Raw genomic sequence first — 9,792 nt, forward strand, 5'->3', positions numbered from 1 at the left:
CCACCTGCATCTCGTCGGGAGGTGCGTGAAGGGCATCCTGCGCGTGCTGTATCGCGTGGAGCTGCCCCTAGGCCTCGTCCAACTCAAGCTGCAGGTCGTGAAACTGGTCCTCCAAGAAGTTGATCGTAGCGTCACGATCCGACACTGTGTCCTAAAGCTCGTGAACCTGGCTGTGGAGCTGGGCGATAAGAGTAGCCCTGCTCTCGAGCTCGGTACTAGCCTCCTGAAGCTGCCCATCTCTCAGCTAAACCGCCAGGTGCAAGGCCTGAGCGTGGTCCACCAACTGAGCGACGGCGTAACTCTGGTAAGTGTGAAGTCTGTAAAGACCATCCAAGCACATCGTTGCCGTCCGAAGTGCCCCGACCGGGTCAAGAGTAGCGACCATGTCCATGTGTGCCATCTGGTCGAGCCAAAGTGGGTCTGCCGGGTCAGGTGCAGGGAACAACCCGAACGCGGTCAAAACCACCTCCAGAGGGTGTGAAGAGCAAAAAGTGGTCATCGCCCTCATGGCGGTAAGCTCCCAAGTGTCCAGCAGGTAGTGACCGACCATCTGAGTCACGATCGGCTCCCACCCGTTGAGCGGGTGCTGCGGGATCACCATCGTCACACTGCAGCGACGAACTCCGTCCTCCACAAACTCGTGGCCATCGTAAACCGGTGGCTGGAGGTAACCGGCTGCACTCAAAAGCTCCCACAGACGGCGGGGAAACCCGTCCCAGTGCAGGCAAGCGGAGTGCACGTGTCCCTGCACGTCAACGACCAGCAGCTCTTCCATCTGTCCCAACAAAAGACCGATGGATCAGCTGAGGGTAACAGGAACTACTAACTCTGGACAGTGAAAGAAATTGCCAAAACGATAGATAATTTGCTTCAAAAATTCTCAGAAATTCACACAAGATCCCTCTGATAATAAGGAATGATTCATCTAGTCATCACTAAGATCAATTCGGACTCTGCGGGGGTGGTATGCTCAGGTATTCAGAGTGATGTCAACCAGGAAAACTGAGTGTCCAGAGAGGGTGTATTTTGACCATAACTCTAAAACCAGATGTCAAAAAATTTTCAAATTTTTATGGTAAGTTCATCACTTAGTTGTTGACAACTTTCATGTTGAACGATTTTTCGTTTGATCAACTTTTAAGGGTCGAAAATTTCCAGTTGTCTATACTGTTCCGAGTTATCAGTTTTATACAGTGTTGTTCTAAAATCACAATTACCAAGCTAGAAGGCTTCAAAAATCTTCAAATTTTTACAGAAGTTTGATAACTTAGGAAACATCGTTTTGTCTTACTACCCCAGGTTGATTTGAGTAACTTAACAGAAGGTTAAAATTCGTGGAAACCAAGTTGCAGACTTTCTGGATACCCCTTAGGATAGGGTTTTAGCTGATTTGCTTGTGATTTCTCCAAAGATTTCTTGGTTACACTTTTGAGAATGAATGCAGAACCTATCCGTCCTCACCAAGGAAAAGAATTGCCAAGTAACCTTGGTCTTACGCAATGACTTTGGTGGCATACATAATACATCTCTCACTATATAGTTACTTGCTATAACTAGATAGCCTAGGATTCGGTTTCGATTTAGCGTACCTGCAGAAAATTGACAATATAAAAATTGAACCTCTCGTGCCAGCACTCACGAGAGCGTTCCCATACATTACCGGTCGCTATAGAACCGGCATCCATACAATTACCGCCGTATGGACAACGTTAGGCATGCGTCATTGAAACAACGTATTGACTGAGTACCGTCTTTGACGGGGAATTGAATTCCAATTTCGAACCATTACTCCCCATATAATCAACCGAAGTTGGTATATGGGCAGCAGCTCAAGTAGGCCACTGCTTGAGCTCCAGCGTTCGGCTCGCATCACCGACAGAAAGGTCAGACTCCCTCAGCTGACTGAGTAAGCATACCTCCGCGGCGATGATGTAGTTGCAGAATTTAGCTTGTAGAATTTAAATACTGAAAAGTAAGGTGCTGGAAGTTAGCCATACAACATAAGCCACCTAATTGTACCCATAAAATCCCCTAGGGCTTTACGTCCTAGACTTGTCCTTGGAGATCCTAGACTCTTTCAAAGAAAACTTTAGTAGTTTTGAAGTCAAGTTTTAATTTGTTGTTTCGAAAACTGAGGCTGTCATCTCTGGTAGGCTGTCTGCAAGCTCTGATGCCAGCTGTGGCGGAACCACCCAAAACTACTGGGCCCGGGTGCACTGATCTTTATTGCTAAGCAACTCCGACCCAAATTGGCACTCGCCGGTAGTTCCTCGAGTGAAGCCTCGATAAAAGCCATGCTATTCCAGGATCAGCAGACAACACTCACACGAAGGTGAGCCCAGAGATTACAACACAGAACAATTCATACATCTCAGAGTGATTGCAGCGGAAAGAAAAATTTATTACAAACCATGTTCAGAGAAGTAAAGTACTACAGGGTTCCATCTACTCCATTATTCAAGTCTCACCGTTCAGCGGAAGCAGTAAAAGATAACTAGCGACATAACGTGACGCATCGATAAAGCCCGTACGAATGCGTCACTCAGCGGGAGGGTGATTAGCACCAGCTGAAGGGCCATCCCACTCAACAGACCAACCCGGAGGCAAGGTACACGGCCAAGTAAGACTTGCAAACAGATCCTCAAAGTTAGTACCTGAAAAGAATGTCACAAGTAAGGCTGAGTATACTAATACTCAGCAAGACTGACCCGTCACCGGATATAACATGGTCCGATAACTAGACATGTAAGGCTTTTGGTTGGTGGGGTTTGTTTTGCCAAAAACACCACTAAAAGTTGATCCTTGTTTTCATATTTTATTTAGCCATATTCTAGTGGGATTAACCATTCTAAGTTTGCGTCTAACTCTATACAAACATGGTAGAACAACCATTTAATCAACCAGCAGTATTATCATCATTAGGTTCCACTTGTTACTCTATGTGACCGAAATCATTAAGCAATCTCATGCCGTGAGAGGCGGACGATTCCGAATCGAATTTCAACCTGGCCAGGGAAACCTAGACCACACGCATGGGGATCGACTTCGCTCTCGCCCACGCTACTCTTCCCCTTTCTTTCCAGTCCGTGGATCCGGAACACCCTCCCCGACTACAGAGTTCGACCACTCTGCACCCGTACGTCGCGACAAAAATATAAACCCTACTTCTATCAGGAGGGTGCGAGATCGTTCCACTCGCCGGTCCAATCAGGTACTTAAGCTTACCGATTACCATATTTCTCGGTATGTGGCTAGTGCTTTCAAACGCTTAACGAAATGAGCCACACACCGCGACCTTAGCCATTTTTGACTACACCAGCGGGGTATCACAACTACACAACCCCGCCCGTTGTCCTTATATTTCAGCAGGAATTAAAGCCAGTACAAATCCTATTTGTTCGCGAGAGGCAGGAAACCACTCGACTTCTACCGTACCTATTTAGCATGGCAACTAGTCGATAAAAAGATCCGGTAGCATACATAGGTTCCTAGGGATCATGCATCTAAGGTTTTCGATCAACTCCTAGAAAACTTAAATGTAGAAAACAAAATATTACAATACATTAATAAATAGATAGCTGAAAGATAATTCGGAAAATATTGGGATTATGCTCCGGGGCTTGCCTTCTTGGGCACTGTCAGGCAGAAAAGCTTCTGGGGCTTGGCCCAGGTCTTGAGACAAGTTAGCACAATTCAGATTGACCTCCTGATCCACACGAGAGTCCGCGGGCACCAGCTCATAGTCACCGTCCGCGAGATTAACCGTTTCTATATGCAATGCAAGATTATGAGTTACTCATGGATAATGATTTCTTTTCTTCACGATAAAGTTGTGTTTCAACAAGTTAAATTTAGTGATGATTTCACTTTTTATTTCATGGGCAGTCGTTTATAGAGTAGTCAACATAACTACGTTTCTTCATGAATGAGTGGGAGGTTTTGGTTTCTATTTTTTTAATTTCAACACATCGCATGCTTTCATTATTTATTAACAACACATCTACTAATGAGCTAGTGATGAAACACTAAAGTAACTCAGATCCAAACTTGAACATTCATGGTAGAAATTTCAGCATCTACCATAGAGCACAAACTATAACTATTCATGCAAAAGGATTACTCTAGTTGCTTCATCTTTTTGTACAGAATGTTCAGCATAGGTTCTGGTGCTGCAAATTTTATGGGAGCAACTTCAAAGCATATACTCAGCACTGAAATTTTTCCAGATTTTATACGCTTATACAGCAGAGGTGATAAAAAGAATAAAAATAGCAAGCCATTAACAAAGATTAATTCTACAGAAAGTTTTACTACGGATTTGGTTCTCAAATTTTTACCAGAGACTATTCATGAGCTAAACATACTCCAGAAAAATTTTCAAGATTTAACTCAGTACGATAAATTAGTTATACAGTTAACTTAGCATGAGATAGCATAAATTTCTCAAGGTGCATTTGATCAGAAATGCATATGAACTTTTTATTACAGGTAGAACATACTCTAAACAAGATGATGCCCAAAAATCATGATCAGAAACATTGTGGATTACTCAGAACAAAAATAGTAAACCTAGCCCTAAGATGCTAAGCATGATTATTCAGCAAAGCAAAACTCAGTAACTGCAGCTCAAAATTTTTAGACAGGAACACAGGGATAAAAATAGACTCCAGAAATAAATATAGATTTTTCTGAGCACAAGAACTATATATGAAGAATTAAGATGATTAAACAAGCAGAAATCATGGTATATAGAAATTGAACTCTAATAAATCTGAAATTTAGATATTAGCAGGGATTCAGTGGAACAAGCATGCAGTTAACTTTTCAGAGGAAGTTCATGTGCATATTTTCCAGAATTAAATCGAGAAAGCTAACAACAGATTAGAGAATCTTGTTTGTTCCAAAATGATAACTGTTTTGGTTGGGTGCCATCTTTTTACTGTGATCTTAAAATTCCATTAGTGATAACATATCCAAAAATCAAGGTTATTTGATGAGCAGAACTTCATGAACAAGCATAAGGTGGTTTTCTTATTCTTTTTCCCAGATTAAAATTGGTTGAGTTTCTGCAGATGTGACTGTTACAAAATTTGTAGATCTTGTTACCAGGATTCCAAATCCGTTGAGTTTGCATTTTTACAATTTTTCTATGATTTGTTCTGCATTTTAGAAGTTCACTGATATACTCTGGAAAACTTGCAGAAACACCCCTGAATGAAAAAAAAGAAATTACAACCGGGTCCTTCGCCAGCCTTCTCCGCCGTGGCATCTTGCCGGTGGTGTTCTGCCACGCAGGGCTTACCGGGGCTGCCACGGGGAGGCGCGTGGGAGAGAAAGGATCGAGGAACACCTACCCTGGTCGACGTTCGAAGGTTTGGTGCACGGATTCGAGCTCGTCGGCGTCAATGGCGGGGCGGTTGTTCGGTTCGCCGGCCCTGGAGGTGAAAGAGGGCTCGGGGTAGGGGAACAGGGTTCGCACGAGCACGGCGGGAGCTTGTGGATGCTCCTGGGGTAGCTGTCGGGCTCGGTCTCCTTCTGAGCTGGCCGGTCCGCGGTGAGCCCGAGCTCGCCGGCGGCGGCGCAAAAGGGGAACGGCGTTGGGAGTAGGTTTGGGTTCGAATCCGCACGCGTGGAGCTTAACTAGGAGGTGGCGGAGCTGCTGCGGTGGTCGGAGGGGGCAATGCAGGGCTGGGTTAGCCGGTCCGCGCGAGCTGGATCTCGGCGGCCATGGCGGAGCGGCGGGAGGAGGAAGAAGGAGGAGAAGGCGCGCAATGGCGGGGCTCTGGGGGTTATTATAGGCCAAGAAGCTCCTGGGCGAGGGGAGTAGCAACTGGGGGCGGTCAATTTGGCCCTGGGCGAGTCGACGGCGAGCGGGCGGAGGAGGCAGCGGTGCTGCGTCGGCAGGGTTGTCGTGGCGGCTCGGGGAGGGGTCTGGGACGCGTGTGCACGCGAGGAGGTGCCAAGAGGCGGCCAGGTGGTGCTGAGGGACTCCCCGGGTCCATTTATCCGTGGGCGCGCAGTGGACGAAGTCCACCGGCGGCGTACGGCGGGCGGCGGGAAAACAGAGCACCGGGAGAGAGAGAGAGAGAAGTGAAGGTGAGGGCCTATTTGGGATTTCTGAAATTCCAGGGACCTTTCGGTAAACAAAAATTTTCTCCTACTTGGAGGGCTCAAATGGAAAAGTGTTGAATACCACTTTTGCATAACTTTTCAAGATCTACAACTTTCATGTTATGCAAATTTTTATTTGAAACTCACATTTTGAACTATTTGTACATTTGCAAATTTGCACAAAAGGACTTTGGTTTTATTCAGTTTTTGACTTGATTTTGGCTGAAGTTCAATTGAGCACATGTCAATTGAAGTACCTCTCATGAGCCAACTAAAATTTTGTGCACATTTTTGAATTAAATTTTGAGTAGCTTTTCACTCCTTTTTCTCTCTCCTTTAATTTCTTTTGTATGATTTGTCTTTTATTTGACCCTTTCTCTTTGAATTAATTTCCTAAATTTTTCTTTTTAGTTTAACTAAGGTACATTGATTGTATTTAAAAGCACTGACACCTGAAGTGTCACATTGATGAGCTTAGTGGTGCTATTATCATTACAAAAATTGACTTAAGAAGTGGCTACCATCAAATCAGAATGAGAGAGGGAGATGAGTGGAAAACAGCTTTCAAAACAAAGTTTGGGCTCTACGAATGGTTGGTAATGCCTTTTGGATTGACTAATGCACCTAGTACATTCATGAGATTGATGAATCATGTGCTTAGGCCTTTCATTGGAAAGTTTGTTGTTGTTTACTTTGATGATATCTTAATTTACAGCAAGTGTCTTGATGAACATGTTGAACATATAAATTGTGTGCTTGCTGTTTTGAGGAAGGAATGCTTGTATGCTAACCTTGAAAAGTGCACCTTTTGCACCGACAAGGTAGTCTTTCTTGGCTTTGTTGTTTCAGCTCATGGTGTGGAGGTGGATGAGGAAAAGATTAAGGCTGTTCGTGAGTGGAAGCCTCCACAAAATGTGAGCCAAGTGCGAAGCTTCCTTGGACTCGCCGGCTTTTACCATCGGTTTGTGAAAGATTTCAGTTCCATTGCTGCCCCCAATAAATTAGTTGACAAAGAAGGATGTACCATTCCAATGGGGTGAAGCACAAGAGAAGGCATTTGAAGAGCTGAAAATGAAGTTGACATCAGCCCCACTACTTGCACTTCCAGATTTTGGTAAGACCTTTGAAATTGAATGTGATGCAAGTGGTGTAGGAATTGGAGGCGTGCTCATGCAGGACAGAAGGCCCATTGCATACTTCAATGAAAAGCTAAGTGGTCTAACTCTGAATTATTCTGTTTATGACAAAGAAGATGCTCTTGTGAGGTGTTTGGAGACTTGGCAACACTATCTTTTACCTAAGGAATTTGTGATCCATTCAGACCATGAATCTTTGAAACATCTTAAAGGTCAACTAAAACTGAATCGAAGACATGCTAAATGGAGTGAATTCATTGAATCTTTTCCTTACATTGTAAAGTACAAGAAAGGGAAAGATAATATTGTTGTTGATGCTTTGTCTAGACGCCATGTTTTGCTGTCCCAACTTGATGCTAATATTCTTGGTTTGGAAAGTATTAAAGATTTGTATGCAACTGACATATGCTTTGCTGAACCATTTTCTAAATGTTGTGATGGCAAGGGCTGGGAAAAATTCCATTTGCATGATGGATTTTTGTTTTCGAGCTAACAAACTTTGCATCCAAGCTTGCTCTGTTCGACTAATGCTTTTGCAGGAAGCTCATGCCGGTGGACTTATGGGCCACTTTGGTGCCAAAAAACGGAGCAAGTGCTAGCTGATCATTTCTTTTGGCCAAAGATGCGTCGAGATGTGGAGAGACATGTTCTTCGCTGCGAAACTTGCCACAAAGCTAAGTCACGCTTGAACCCTCATGGTTTATATACCCCATTACCTATTCCTAGTGTTCCTTGGGAGGACATTTCTATGGACTTTGTTCTTGGTTTACCTCGAACCAAGAGGGGGAGGGATTCAATCTTTGTTGTGGATGATCGTTTTAGCAAAATGGCACACTTTATTCATTGTCATAAGAGCGATGATGCTTCAGACATTGATGAATTATTTTTCACAGAAATCGTGCGTCTATATGGAGTGCCACGTACCATTGTATCGGATTGTGACACCAAGTTCTTGAGTTACTTTTGGAAGACTTTGTGGGGGTAAACTTGGGACAAGGCTGCTATTCTCCACAACATGTCATCCACAATCTGATGGGCAAACCGAAGTTGTGAACCGCACATTGTCAATGATGCTGCGAGCTGTTCTTAAGAAGAACTTGAAACTATGGGAAGAAAACTTGTCTCATGTGGAATTTGCATATAACAGGGCAGTACACTCGACCACTAAATTTTGTCCATTTAAGATTGTATATGGTTTCAAACCTACTCCTCCCATCGATCTTTTGCCTTTGCCTATTCAGGAACGTGTGAATTTTGATGCAAGCAAGAGAGCAGAATTTGTCAAGAATATTCATGATCGAGCTAGAGCAAATATTGAGAAGATGACCAAGATGTATGAGAAGCACGCCAACAAGGGTCGCAAGAAGATGTTATTTGAACCAGGAGATTTGGTTTGGGTGCACCTACGCAAGGATCGCTTTCCTGAACAACGCAAGAGCAAGTTGCAGCCCCGAGCTGATGGTCCATTCAAAGTGCTTCGCAAGATCAATGACAACGCATATGAGATTGATCTTCCTAGTACTTATGGTGTTTGTTCAAGCTTCAATGTTGCCGATCTGTCTCCATTCTATGGAGTAGAAGAGTCGAGGACAACTCCTTTTCAAGAGGGGGAGGATGATGAGGACAAGCCCCTAGAGGCTACTCCAGTTACACATAAACATGTTTATGATGGACGAATTACACGTAGCCGTGTAAAGCTACTCCAAAAAGAGGTGACCTCATTTTTAGCTGAAACTAACTTTAATATACATGAGAATATTATACTACCTAAAAATTCTACATTGATATTGCTTAGGTGCTCACATGAAGAAAAGGATCAAATCGGACAACCAGATCGGACCGCCAGATCAGACCAAGTCAGATCGGACAACCAGATCGGACCGCCAGATCGGACCACCAGTTCGGACCACCAAAAGAAACACCCATAACTCTTGATTCCCGTAAGATCTGAAGACCCATGAGTACCTGTTGGAAAGCTTATGAAGTCTACTTTCCAACACAACACGTTTCACATCATTTCGACTTCCCAGTCAGGATTTATGGTCAAATCATTGATGACTACTCAGAATGTCAAGAGTCTGCTCGAGGATTTATCTTGCTCAACATCCCGTGCAAAACTGTACCATTCTACAATGTTTCATGGTGCATGCCACACATGCCTGGAAATCTTATCAATTCTAGTTTCACACCCAACAAATGGCTTATCATTTCGACTTCCGAGTAGGGAGAAATGGCCATTTTACTGAAGACTGCGCAGAAGCCCAGGAGATGCACTGGAATTGAAGACCATCTCGTGAATGATTCACCTGTTGGCCTTCCACCTTCCAACGTGGAGCTTCAGTTCATACCTATCTAGGGGGGTTGTTCCTAGTATAAATATTCCCTATGTGTACTCAGAAAAGAACTTTTGATCATTTGATAAACCGATATGGTATTCCAGCTGATTTGCTGATGAGTGTCTTACACCTTTGTTCTTGCGAGTTCTTCTCGGACTTGTGAGGAAGTTCTCTCTGAGGTCCCCTAATTCGTGCTCAACGGTTGCCAG

Source organism: Panicum virgatum, chromosome 1N (genome assembly GCF_016808335.1).
Source record: "Panicum virgatum strain AP13 chromosome 1N, P.virgatum_v5, whole genome shotgun sequence".
Lineage (NCBI taxonomy): Eukaryota > Viridiplantae > Streptophyta > Magnoliopsida > Poales > Poaceae > Panicum > Panicum virgatum.